This window comes from Triturus cristatus, chromosome 12 (assembly GCF_964204655.1).
Source record: "Triturus cristatus chromosome 12, aTriCri1.1, whole genome shotgun sequence".
NCBI lineage: Eukaryota > Metazoa > Chordata > Amphibia > Caudata > Salamandridae > Triturus > Triturus cristatus.
In genome coordinates, this window is record NC_140595.1 from 118,480,496 (window position 1) to 118,493,676 (window position 13,181).

The 13,181-nt window shown below is 50.4% G+C and overlaps 1 pseudogene; it reads left to right on the forward strand.

Moving 5' to 3' along the window:
- Window positions 1-10,395: 10,395 nt before the first annotated feature.
- On the forward strand, window positions 10,396-12,836 carry LOC146772813 (uncharacterized; annotated as a pseudogene).
- The last annotated feature ends 345 nt before the right edge of the window (window positions 12,837-13,181 follow it).

Consider the following 13,181-nt stretch of genomic DNA (forward strand, 5'->3'; position numbering starts at 1 on the left):
TGGCGTAGTGAGCACGGGACCCACGTCTGGGCATACCCATCCCACTTAGGGCGAAAAGCATTACAACAAACAAATGATGGACGGAATGCTGACAATGCAGACATTCTCCCCCAGTCAAGAGATATGGGTTAAATCCATCGTTCTTTTGCCCACTACGCCACCCCAGTTCAGACATGGCCATATGCAAATCAGTCTTGACCCTGTGCCTCATGGGAACAGTCCATCCCGAACTGCCAATCCATGTCTTCCCTGGATCGGAATCAAGCATCCTAGGACCGGTCTCTGGCTATCAGCCGTCATCAGCCAGGATAGCTTGACTCTAGTGGCGTAGTGAGCACGGGACCCACGTCTGGGCATACCCATCCCACTTAGGGCGAAAAGCGTTACAACAAACAAATGATGGACGGAATGCTGACAATGCAGACATTTTCCCCCAGTCAAGAGATCTGGGTTAAATCCATCGTTCTTTTGCCAACTACGCCACCCCAGTTCAGACATGGCCTTATGCAAATCAGTCTTGACCCTGTGCCTCATGGGAACAGTCCAGCCCGAACTGCCAAGCCATGTCTTCCCTGGATCGGAATCAAGCATCCTAGGACCGGTTTCTGGCTATCAGCCGTCATCAGCCAGGATAGCTTGACTCTAGTGGCGTAGTGAGCACGGGACCCACGTCTGGGCATACCCATCCCACTTAGGGCGAAAAGCGTTACAACAAACAAATGATGGACGGAATGCTGACAATGCAGACATTATCCCCCAGTCAAGAGATCTGGGTTAAATCCATCGTTCTTTTGCCCACTACGCCACCCCAGTTCAGACATGGCCATATGCAAATCAGTCTTGACCCTGTGCCTCATGGGAACAGTCCAGCCCGAACTGCCAAGCCATGTCTTCCCTGGATCGGAATCAAGCATCCTAGGACCGGTTTCTGGCTATCAGCCGTCATCAGCCAGGATAGCTTGACTCTAGTGGCGTAGTGAGCACGGGACCCACGTCTGGGCATACCCATCCCACTTAGGGCGAAAAGCGTTACAACAAACAAATGATGGACGGAATGTTGACAATGCAGACATTCTCCCCCAGTCAAGAGATCTGGGTTAAATCCATCGTTCTTTTGCCCACTACGCCACCCCAGTTCAGACATGGCCATATGCAAATCAGTCTTGACCCTGTGCCTCATGGGAACAGTCCAGCCCGAACTGCCAAGCCATGTCTTCCCTGGATCGGAATCAAGCATCCTAGGACCGGTTTCTGGCTATCAGCCGTCATCAGCCAGGATAGCTTGACTCTAGTGGCGTAGTGAGCACGGGACCCACGTCTGGGCATACCCATCCCACTTAGGGCGAAAAGCGTTACAACAAACAGATGATGGACGGAATGCTGACAATGCAGACATTCTCCCCCAGTCAAGAGATCTGGGTTAAATCCATCGTTCTTTTGCCCACTTCGCCACCCCAGTTCAGACATGGGCATATGCAAATCAGTCTTGACCCTGTGCCTCATGGGAACAGTCCAGCCCGAACTGCCAAGCCATGTCTTCCCTGGATCGGAATCAAGCATCCTAGGACCGGTTTCTGGCTATCAGCCGTCATCAGCCAGGATAGCTTGACTCTAAAGGCGTAGTCAAAGTCAAAGTCAAAATCAAAGAATTTATATAGCGCACTACATACCCGGAGGGTCTCAAGGCGCTTAGGGAGGGGAGGAGGATTACTTGTCAAATATCCACGTTTTAAGTTGCTTTCTGAATGCTAGGTGGTTCTGGGTAAGGCGAAGGTAAGTGGGGAGTGAGTTCCATGTTTTAGCAGCCAGGTATGAGAAGGATCTGCCTCCCATTGTGGTCTTGTTGATGCGAGGTACAGTGGCGAGGGCTTGGCTGGAAGAACGTAGTTGGCGGGAGGGGGTGTAGAAGGACAGTCGTGAGTTGAGGCATTCTGGTCCGATGTCGTAGAGTGATTTGTGTGCGTGGGTTAGCAGTCGGAAAGTGATCCTCTTATTGACGGGTAGCCAGTGGAGGTCTTTCAGGTGACCAGAGATGTGTTCGTTGCGCGGGATGTCTAATATGATCCTGGCTGAGGCGTTTTGGATTCGTTGGAGTTTCTTCTGGAGTTTAGCGGTAGTACCTGCGTAGAGGGTGTTTCCGTAGTCCAGTCGGCTCGTGACCAGAGCATGGGTGACTGTTTTTCTGGTTTCGGTGGGGATCCAGCGAAATGTTTTTTTGAGCATGCGAAGAATGTTGAAGCAGGATGAGGATACGGCGTTGACTTGTCTGTACATTGAGAGTGAAGAATCCAGGATAACGCCTAGGTTCCGTGCGTGGTCTGTCGGGATGGGTGCTTTTCCAAGAGCTTCCGGCCACCAGGAGTCGTCCCAAGCAGTGGGGGAAGTACCTAAGATGAGGACTTCTGTTTTATCTGAGTTCAGTTTCAGACGGCTGTGTTTCATCCATTCGGCAACTTCTTTCATACCTTCGTGTAGGTTAGTTTTGGCGGTGCTGGGGTCATTGGTGAGAGAAAGGATCAGTTGAGTGTCATCCGCGTAGGAGATGATGTTGAGGTTGTGTTGGCGGGCGATGGTCGCGAGGGGAATCATGTATACGTTGAAGAGGGTGGGACTGAGTGAGGATCCTTGTGGTACGCCACAGATGACTTCAGTGGCCTCGGACTTGAATGGTGGAAGGCGGACTCTCTGGGTTCTACCGGTGAGGAACGAGGTGATCCATTCAAGTGCTTTTCCTTGTATTCCGATATTTCTGAGCGTTGTAAAAGGGTGCTGTGGCAGACTGTGTCGAAGGCTGCAGAGAGGTCGAGGAGGATGAGGGCGACTGTGTCTCCATTGTCCAGTAGAGTTCGAATGTCGTCTGTTGCTGCGATGAGGGCGGTCTCAGTGCTGTGTTTTGCTCGGAAGCCGGACTGTGAGGAGTCGAGGGATTTGTTGGCTTCGAGAAAAGCGGCGAGCTGGTTGTTGACAGCTTTCTCGATTACTTTGGCCGGGAATGGAAGGAGCGAAATGGGGCGGTAATTTTTGAGTTCGGTGGGGTCCGCTGTGGGTTTTTTCAGAAGGGCGGTGAGTTCAGCGTGTTTCCATTTTTCCGGGAAGGTGGCGGAGTTGAAGGAGCAGTTGATGACGTCTCGGAGGTGTGGTGCTATGACGGAGTCTGCTTTGTTGAAGATGTGGTGAGGACATGGGTCTGTGGGGGATCCTGAGTGGATGGAGTTCATCAGGCGGATGGTGTCCTCAGTGGAGATTGGGATCCAGTCGTTAAGGGTGTTCAAGGGGGGAGAATGTTCGGCATATGGTTCGGTGGGTTGGTCTCCGGGTTGGTTGTCGAAGCTGTTGTGGATGTCTGCAATTTTGTTGTGGAAGAATGAGGCTAGGGAGTCGCAGAGGGTTTGAGAGGGGGTGATGTCGTTGGAGTTGGCCGAGGGATTGGTAAACTCCTTGACGATGTTGAAAAGTTCCTTGCTGTTGTGGGCGCTGTTGTCAAGTCGATCCTTGAATGCTGTTTTCTTGGCCTTTCGGATTAATTGGTGGTGTGTGCGGGTGGCGTTTTTGAAGGCGTCCTTGGTGCTAGTGGTTGGGTCTTTTTTCCAGGCCTTTTCGAGGGAGCGGCAGAGTTTCTTGGATTTCTTAAGATCATCGTTGAACCATGAGGCCTTCTTGCTGCCAAGTTTGATTTGTCGTTTTTTCAGTGGTGCTAAGGTGTCGGCGGTGTTGGATAACCAAAGGGTGAAGTTGGCGGCGGCTTGGTTTGGGTTAGAAGAGTGGGCTGGGGTGTTTAGAAGGAGCGATGAGGAGATCTGGTCGATGGTGATTTTGTTCCAGTTTCTTTGCAGAGTTGGTTGGAGGTGGTTGGTGGGTTTTGGCTTGTTGTAGGTGAAGTGAACGCAGCTGTGGTCAGTCCAGAGGAGATCCGTAGTGTAGTTGAAGGAGACATGTTTGCTGGAGGTGAAGATGGGGTCGAGTGTGTGGCCTGCGATGTGGGTGGGGGAAGTGACCAGTTGTTTAAGTCCGAGGTTGGCGAGGTTGTCCAAGAGGGTGGTGGTGTTGCGGTCGTTGATCTTTTTAAGGTGAAAGTTGAGGTCTCCCAGAAGGATGTAGTCTTTGGAGGGGAGCGCGTGTGAAGTGATGAAGTCCGTGATTTCTTCACTGAATTTTGCGCGGGGTCCTGGTGGTCTGTAGAGGAGGGTGCCTCTGAGACCACAGTCTTGGGGTCGATGTGGATCTGGAAGTGAAGGTGTTCGGAGTTGGCGAGGTTGGTGTCAGAGCTGGTTGAGATGCGGATTGATTTTTTATGGACGATAGCGATTCCTCCTCCTGTGTGGCCGGTACGGTCTTTGCGTGTGATCTTATAATCTTCAGGGATGGCAATGGTGATGTCTGGGGCGGAGGAAGCGTTCATCCATGTTTCTGTTAGGAAGGCGACGTCCGGAGAGATGGTGTCTAGTAGATTCCATAGGTCAATGGCGTGCCTGTGGATCGATCGGGTGTTGAGAAGGATGCATTGTAGGTGATTGGGGTCGGGAATTTGTGGTGTGGTCGTAGCGGAGATGTTGTCGGTGCCGCTGAATTTGCAGGAGTAGCAAGAGAAAGGTCCATGGGTGTGTCCGGGAGCGGCTTGGACGCAGTTGGGGGCGCGACCGGGGTTAAGGGCTAGGAGGGTGGTGGCATCGTAAGTGATGCGGGAGGGGTGGGGGGTGCAAGGGCCAGGGGGTCTGGCGCTGGGCGCGGTCCAGGCGCGGACGGGCGTAGACGGGCTTACCTTTGGCCCACCTTCGGCGCGGATTGGGCGCGGTCGCTGCGCGTGAACGCTGCGCGCGGGAACGGTTGTCATATAAGGAGGGTGGGGGGGAGGGGCGAGGGCGGCTCAGCTGGGAGGCGGGGCGGGCTAAGTAGGAGGACAACAACAACAAAATGGAGGGCGCTTGGGGGAATACACTAAAAGAGCAGGAAAGTCGCGCTGGCAATCTTAATAATGAAATATGCAAAGCGGCATACAAAGCGCACAGCAGGCAATTAATTTCACACAGTTTCCAGCAAGAAGCGTTACACACCGATACCGGAGCCAAAGGGAGCGACCACTCAGCTGGGAAGCGTCGAGTGAGTCACAGCGCTTCCAGGTAACGGAGCGCTGTTGTAGTCTGTGGGAGGGCGGCTCAGCTGGGAGGCGGGGCGGGCTAAGTAGGAGGACAACAACAACAAAATGGAGGGCGCTTGGGGGAATACACTAAAAGAGCAGGAAAGTCGCGCTGGCAATCTTAATAATGAAATATGCAAAGCGGCATACAAAGCGCACAGCAGGCAATTAATTTCACACAGTTTCCAGCAAGAAGCGTTACACACCGATACCGGAGCCAAAGGGAGCGACCACTCAGCTGGGAAGCGTGGGAACGGGACCCACGTCTGGGCATACCCATCCCACTTAGGGCGAAAAGCGTTATAACAAACAAATGATGGACGGAATGCTGACAATGCAGACATTCTCCCCCAGTCAAGAGATCTGGGTTAAATCCATCGTTCTTTTGCCCACTACGCCACCCCAGTTCAGACATGGCCATATGCAAATCAGTCTTGACACTGTGCCTCATGGGAACAGTCCAGCCCGAACTGCCAAGCCATGTCTTCCCTGGATCGGATTCAAGCATCCTAGGACCGGTTTCTGGCTATCAGCCGTCATCAGCCAGGATAGCTTGACTCTAGTGGAGAATGTCTGCATTGTCAGCATTCCGTCCATCATTTGTTTGTTGTAACGCTTTTCGCCCTAAGTGGGATGGGTATTCCCAGACGTGGGACCCGTGCTCACTACGCCACTGGAGTCAAGCTATCCTGGCTGATGACGGCTGATAGCCAGAAACTGGTCCTAGGATGCTTGATTCTGGTCCAGGGAAGACATGGCTTGGCAGTTCGGGCTGGACTGTTCCCATGAGGCACAGGGTCAAGACTGATTTGCATATGGCCATGTCTAAACTGGGGTGGTGTAGTGGGCAAAAGAACGATGGATTTAACCCAGATCTCTTGACTGGGGGAGAATGTCTGCATTGTCAGCATTCCATTCATCATTTGTTTGTTGTAACGCTTTTCGCCCTAAGTGGGATGGGTATTCCCAGACGTGGGACCCGTGCTCACTACGCCACTGGAGTCAAGCTATCCTGGCTGATGACGGCTGATAGCCAGAAACCGGTCCTAGGATGCTTGATTCCGGTCCAGGGAAGACATGGCTTGGCAGTTCGGGCTGGACTGTTCCCATGAGGCACAGGGTCAAGACTGATTTGCATATGGCCATGTCTAAACTGGGGTGGTGTAATGGGCAAAAGAACGATGGATTTAACCCAGATCTCTTGACTGGGGGAGAATGTCTGCATTGTCAGCATTCCGTCCATCATTTGTTTGTTGTAACGCTTTTCGCCCTAAGTGGGATGGGTATTCCCAGACGTGGGACCCGTGCTCACTACGCCACTGGAGTCAAGCTATCCTGGCTGATGACGGCTGATAGCCAGAGACCGGTCCTAGGATGCTTGATTCCGATCCAGGGAAGACATGGCTTGGCAGTTCGGGCTGGACTGTTCCCATGAGGCACAGGGTCAAGACTGATTTGCATATGGCCATGTCTAAACTGGGGTGGTGTAGTGGGCAAAAGAACGATGGATTTAACCCAGATCTCTTGACTGGGGGAGAATGTCTGCATTGTCAGCATTCCGTCCATCATTTGTTTGTTGTAACGCTTTTCGCCCTAAGTGGGATGAGTATTCCCAGACGTGGGACCCGTGCTCACTACGCCACTGGAGTCAAGCTATCCTGGCCGATGACGGCTGATAGCCAGAAACCGGTCCTAGGATGCTTGATTCCGGTCCAGGGAAGACATGGCTTGGCAGTTCGGGCTGGACTGTTCCCATGAGGCACAGGGTCAAGACTGATTTGCATATGGCCATGTCTAAACTGGGGTGGTGTAGTGGGCAAAAGAACGATGGATTTAACCCAGATCTCTTGACTGGGGGAGAATGTCTGCATTGTCAGCATTCCGTCCATCATTTGTTTGTTGTAACGCTTTTCGCCCTAAGTGGGATGGGTATTCCCAGACGTGGGAACCGTGCTCACTACGCCACTGGAGTCAAGCTATCCTGGCTGATGACGGCTGATAGCCAGAAACCGGTCCTAGGATGCTTGATTCCGGTCCAGGGAAGACATGGCTTGGCAGTTCGGGCTGGACTGTTCCCATGAGCACAGGGTCAAGACTGATTTGCATATGGCCATGTCTAAACTGGGGTGGTGTAGTGGGCAAAAGAACAATGGATTTAACCCAGATCTCTTGACTGGGGGAGAATGTCTGCATTGTCAGCATTCCGTCCATCATTTGTTTGTTGTAACGCTTTTCGCCCTAAGTGGGATGGGTATTCCCAGACGTGGGACCCGTGCTCACTACGCCACTGGAGTCAAGCTATCCTGGCTGATGACAGCTGATAGCCAGAAACCGGTCCTAGGATGCTTGATTGCGGTCCAGGGAAGACATGGCTTGGCAGTTCGGGCTGGACTGTCCCCTTGAGGCACAGGGTCAAGACTGATTTGCATATGGCCATGTCTAAACTGGGGTGGTGTAGTGGGCAAAAGAATGATGGATTTAACCCAGATCTCTTGACTGGGGGAGAATGTCTGCATTGTCAGCATTCCGTCCATCATTTGTTTGTTGTAACGCTTTTCGCCCTAAGTGGGATGGGTATTCCCAGACGTGGGACCTGTGCTCACTACGCCACTGGAGTCAAGCTATCCTGGCTGATGACGGCTGATAGCCAGAACCGGTCCTAGGATGCTTGATTCCGGTCCAGGGAAGACATGGCTTGGCAGTTCGGGCTGGACTGTTCCCATGAGGCACAGGGTCAAGACTGATTTGCATATGGCCATGTCTAAACTGGGGTGGTGTAGTGGGCAAAAGAACGATGGATTTAACCCAGATCTCTTGACTGGGGGAGAATGTCTGCATTGTCAGCATTCCGTCCATCATTTGTTTGTTGTAACGCTTTTCGCCCTAAGTGGGATGGGTATTCCCAGACGTGGGACCCGTGCTCACTACGCCACTGGAGTCAAGCTATCCTGGCTGATGACGGCTGATAGCCAGAAACCGGTCCTAGGATGCTTGATTCCAGTCCAGGGAAGACATGGCTTGGCAGTTCGGGCTGGACTGTTCCCATGAGGCACAGGGTCAAGACTGATTTGCATATTGCCATGTCTAAACTGGGGTGGTGTAGTGGGCAAAAGAACGATGGATTCAACCCAGATCTCTTGACTGGGGGAGAATGTCTGCATTGTCAGCATTCCGTCCATCATTTGTTTGTTGTAACGCTTTTCGCCCTAAGTGGGATGGGTATTCCCAGACATGGGACCCGTGCTCACTACGCCACTGGAGTCAAGCTATCCTGGCTGATGACGGCTGATAGCCAGAAACCGGTCCTAGGATGCTTGATTCCGGTCCAGGGAAGACATGGCTTGGCAGTTCGGGCTGGACTGTTCCCATGAGGCACAGGGTCAAGACTGATTTGCATATGGCCATGTCTAAAGTGAGGTGGTGTAGTGGGCAAAAGAACGATGGATTTAACCCAGATCTCTTGACTGGGGGAGAATGTCTGCATTGTCAGCATTCCGTCCATCATTTGTTTGTTGTAACGCTTTTCGCCCTAAGTGGGATGGGTATTCCCAGACGTGGGACCCGTGCTCACTACGCCACTGGAGTCAAGCTATTCTGGCTGATGACGGCTGATAGCCAGAAACCGGTCCTAGGATGCTTGATTCCGGTCCAGGGAAGACATGGCTTGGCAGTTCGGGCTGGACTGTTCCCTTGAGGCACAGGGTCAAGACTGATTTGCATATGGCCATGTCTAAACTGGGGTGGTGTAGTGGGCAAAAGAACGATGGATTTAACCCAGATCTCTTGACTGGGGGAGAATGTCTGCATTGTCAGCATTCCGTCCATCATTTGTTTGTTGTAACGCTTTTCGCCCTAAGTGGGATGGGTATTCCCAGACGTGGGACCCGTGCTCACTATGCCACTGGAGTCAAGCTTTCCTGGCTGATGACGGCTGATAGCCAGAAACCGGTCCTAGGATGCTTGATTCCGGTCCAGGGAAGACATAGCTTGGGTGTTCGGGCTGGACTGTTCCCATGAGGCACAGGGTCAAGACTGATTTGCATATGGCCATGTCTAAACTGGGGTGGTGTAGTGGGCAAAAGAACGATGGATTTAACCCAGATCTCTTGACTGGGGGAGAATGTCTGCATTGTCAGCATTCCGTCCATCATTTGTTTGTTGTAACGCTTTTCGCCCTAAGTGGGATGGGTATTCCCAGACGTGGGACCCGTGCTCACTACGCCACTGGAGTCAAGCTATCCTGGCTGATGACGGCTGATAGCCAGAAACCGGTCCTAGGATGCTTGATTCCGGTCCAGGGAAGACATGGCTTGGCAGTTTGGGCTGGACTGTTCCCATGAGGCACAGGGTCAAGACTGATTTGCATATGGCCATGTCTAAACTGGGGTGGTGTAGTAGGCAAAAGAAAGATGGATTTAACCCAGATCTCTTGACTGGGGGAGAATGTCTGCATTGTCAGCATTCCGTCCATCATTTGTTTGGGGTAATTGATTGAGGGCTGGACAAACTGAAATATGGGCTTGTCATCATGACTCTGCTTTTTCTTTGTAGTGAAAATATGTGAATGGTCAACTGTAAAATAAGGAATGTTTGCCTAAAGCACAATATTTTGTATAAAAGGAGAAGGCTGGCTTTGTAAGGTTGAGCAGTCTCCTGAGAATATACACCGTGTTGTACTTCTAGGATACCTGTTACTGGTTGCAGCCAATAAATACGATCTTTGACTTCACCAAGAAGACTCTGTGTTTCTGTAGTCTGAAACAGGAAGAACTCGAAGTCTTAGGGTGTGTTCCCTGGCACCACTGGGTTCTGAATAACCCAGTACTTCAGTTGGCGCCCACGTTGGGCGATTTCAGCGGTACCGGTCCAAGCCAGAGGTTCGTGAGGAGCTTCGTGTGAAAATTCTGGAGGAAGGCCGCCACTTCATCGACCCCTGCATGTCGACGTGGTCCGAAAGTCTTTGCTGCGAGGTTCCCCGCTTCCCGACGGCTACAAAGGACTGCTGCCCTGACTATCGCCCTGTTTTGGACCCTTGATGATTGGTAGAGCAAAACGATAGACGAGTCTTCTGGTGACGTCATCGATATCTTAGTTAAGTATAAGTGGAGCGCCTCCCAGTCCTTAGTTTGGTTCTTAGTTTGGTATCCCCTTGGGATCTTTGATTTGGAACTTGCAAGTACCAAAGCCGAGGGACTCGTGTATTCACGAGACTATCGTATTCGATAATCCTTTGAAGTTTGAAGCTAGACTAGAGAGCGAAGATGCCTGGTCTTAGCAGACTTGGAAATTTGTTTTGTCTTGGTTGTAATAGGGATTCCCGATTGGAGGACTCGTGTCCGGTTCCTCCGATTGGAACTCCAACCTATGAACTATATGTGAAACATGGCGTAGGCCCTATCACATATAATGAAGTATGGATCAGATACACGAGGAAAGATGGTGCGTTAAAATGGCCCCAATATGGTAGTTTTGACACAGAGATTCTGGATAATCTGGAGGTTAAACTTTTTAAGAAGAAAGCCCGGCCGGCGATGTTTGACTCTTTCCGCCTATGGCGTAAGGAATCCAAACAGAAGGAAATTAAATTAGCAAAGAGAAATAAGAGAGAAAAGGGTATGTCGATAATGCAAGCTGCTATGCAGTTTAAAGATAATGAAGAAGAGCAGATGAGTGAGCAGTTGCACAGGCAACGTGAAATGGTGATCGATAAATGTTATCCAGTTTTGCCGCTTCTTCAGCAAGATGCAGCAAAAGATATTGAGAAAGATCCTTTAATGTCACACTTGTTGAGTTCGCCACCCCCTTATGCGCAGAGTTCTACAGCACCTCCGCAACATTTAGTTGTGCAACCCCCAAATATTGTGCCTCAGGTTCTTCCACAACCGCCAGCTCCTCTTCAGTTGGCTCCTACTCCTATGGCGCAGCCCCCTCAAGGGCCGCCGACTTTGCTACCTGTTTTGTCTGTACTCCCTACGACTTTGTCTACTACATCGACTGCCTCTTCTGGTGTTCCTCCTGATACTGCCTCTGCGTCTGCATCTACATCTGCCTTGCCTCCCTCTGTTTTTCCTCCTGTTCTTTGGTCAACTTCTCCTTCTATCCGACAGAGAATAACTGATACTGTTGCTAGCATTATATTTCCTCTTTTCGGGTCAGCTGGGGTGACCCCTAATTCGGAACGTAAGCAGTCGCGTAATCAACTGCCTGATTCTCGAGAGAGAGAGAAGCGTTTGACCATATGGCGCGTAAATGGGTTACCTTCCCTTTTAAGTATGATGTAGAGTCTGTTATGGATGTCTTCCGTCAATGGGAAGCACCAAAACAAAGATACGTTTTTGAGAAAGTGTGTGCTTTCCTTTGTGAGGAATTAGAGGATAATGAGTTAGAAACAAATCCGCCTGAGTTGTGTCGTGTACGGTTTGAGTTTTCAAAGGGCACGATTGTGGGGTCCGATGTTGAGAAAGCAGTTTCGACGTTGTTGTCCTTTAGGAATAAAGATCTTTCCCAGTCACTGTTTGAGCCTGACTCCTCCGTTAAGAAAAATGTGCGACAATACCCAATGAGAGATGTCCCTCCAGTATGGAAGGAAGCCGTTGCGGCTGATGCCGTTAATCACATTGTTGCTGCTCCAGCTCATTTTCAGCGTGTTTAGGTACATGTTCCTTGGAAGCGAGCTGAAGTTTTAGCCCTTAAGCAGACTTTGCCTGACCCCCGTAAAAACCCTGTAGGATATTATAAGGAATTATCACAGACTGCAGACTCATGCATTATGAATTTAGCCGACATAGACATGTTGTTTGGGAATGTTGTTCCACAGCCTTTGTGGGGACTGATTCGCCATACAGATCATGCGCAGGAGTTAGGTGACTCATGGGCTAATATTAGTACTGCAAATGATAGACAAGTTGGTGGTGCCAAGCCTGAGCCTTTGGTAGCAGAACTTCCTGCTAGGATCATTACTTACATGAAGACTTTAATGCCTGCGATGCGTGTGAATTGGGATAAATTGTCTGCGTGTAAGCAGAAGAAAGATGAAACAGTGTCTGATTTCTTCACTAGGTTTGAAGAAACGTTTATCGACCACAGTGGTCAAGATATGAGTACCAAAGGTGGTCAACGGTTGTTCGTTGACAAGTTTGTGCACAATTTGCTTCCCGAGCTGTGTAAGAAATTGAAAGATTCAGAGAGTTCTTGGGCCGTTTCCTCTTCAGCACAAATATTGGCTACTGCACAGTATTACGAAAATAGGGATAAAGATGAGAAGGAGAGAGCAGAAAAGAAAACTAAAGAATTGAAGACGAAGGTTCTTTTACAACAGGCGTATCCGCCACGTGGTGGTCAGAGTAACTATCAGCAGCCTCAACAGTTTCAGAGAAACTCGCAAAGGTTCGAGTATTCTCAACCACGTGCTCCTGTGGGTCCCAATCAGTGTTCATATTGTAAAGTAGAGGGTAATTTCAAGTATAGTTGTCCTATTTTGTTACAGCGTGCGAATGGTGCTTCTGGCGCAAGAGGTCGAGGTGTTCAACAAGCTCCTAGAGGTAGAGGACGTGGAAGTTTACCCCAGAACGCGCGTTCCCTTCCGCCTCAGAATTCAATGAATAGTTTTGACCAGCAAAATCACGCGTCTGGTAGGACGGCTCAGTACTATGCTGATGACTACTATGCAGAAGATGAGAATATGGAAGGCAATGATTGCTAGGACAGCCATAGACAAAGGGAGGGAGTTGTTTCAGTTCCAGTAGATCAGAGTGGACCTTATGTTAAGGTGATTACATCAGGTGTGTCAGAGCCTTTTCTGTTGGATACTGGTGCTACAAAGAGTTCTATTATGCACTCAAAACTCCCTGGCGCACCTTTGTCTGGCGAGATGAATGTTTCAGTAGGTTTTTCTGGCGCCCCGGTTAGGAACCCGATTTCTAGTCCTATGTCCCTTTCTGTTGGACCTTGTGAATTGGAAGCACCCCTTATTCTAACGACAGGTTGTGGTGAAAACTTGATAGGATTGGATTTGTTGAAAAGATTGTATGCGACATTATATTGTTCT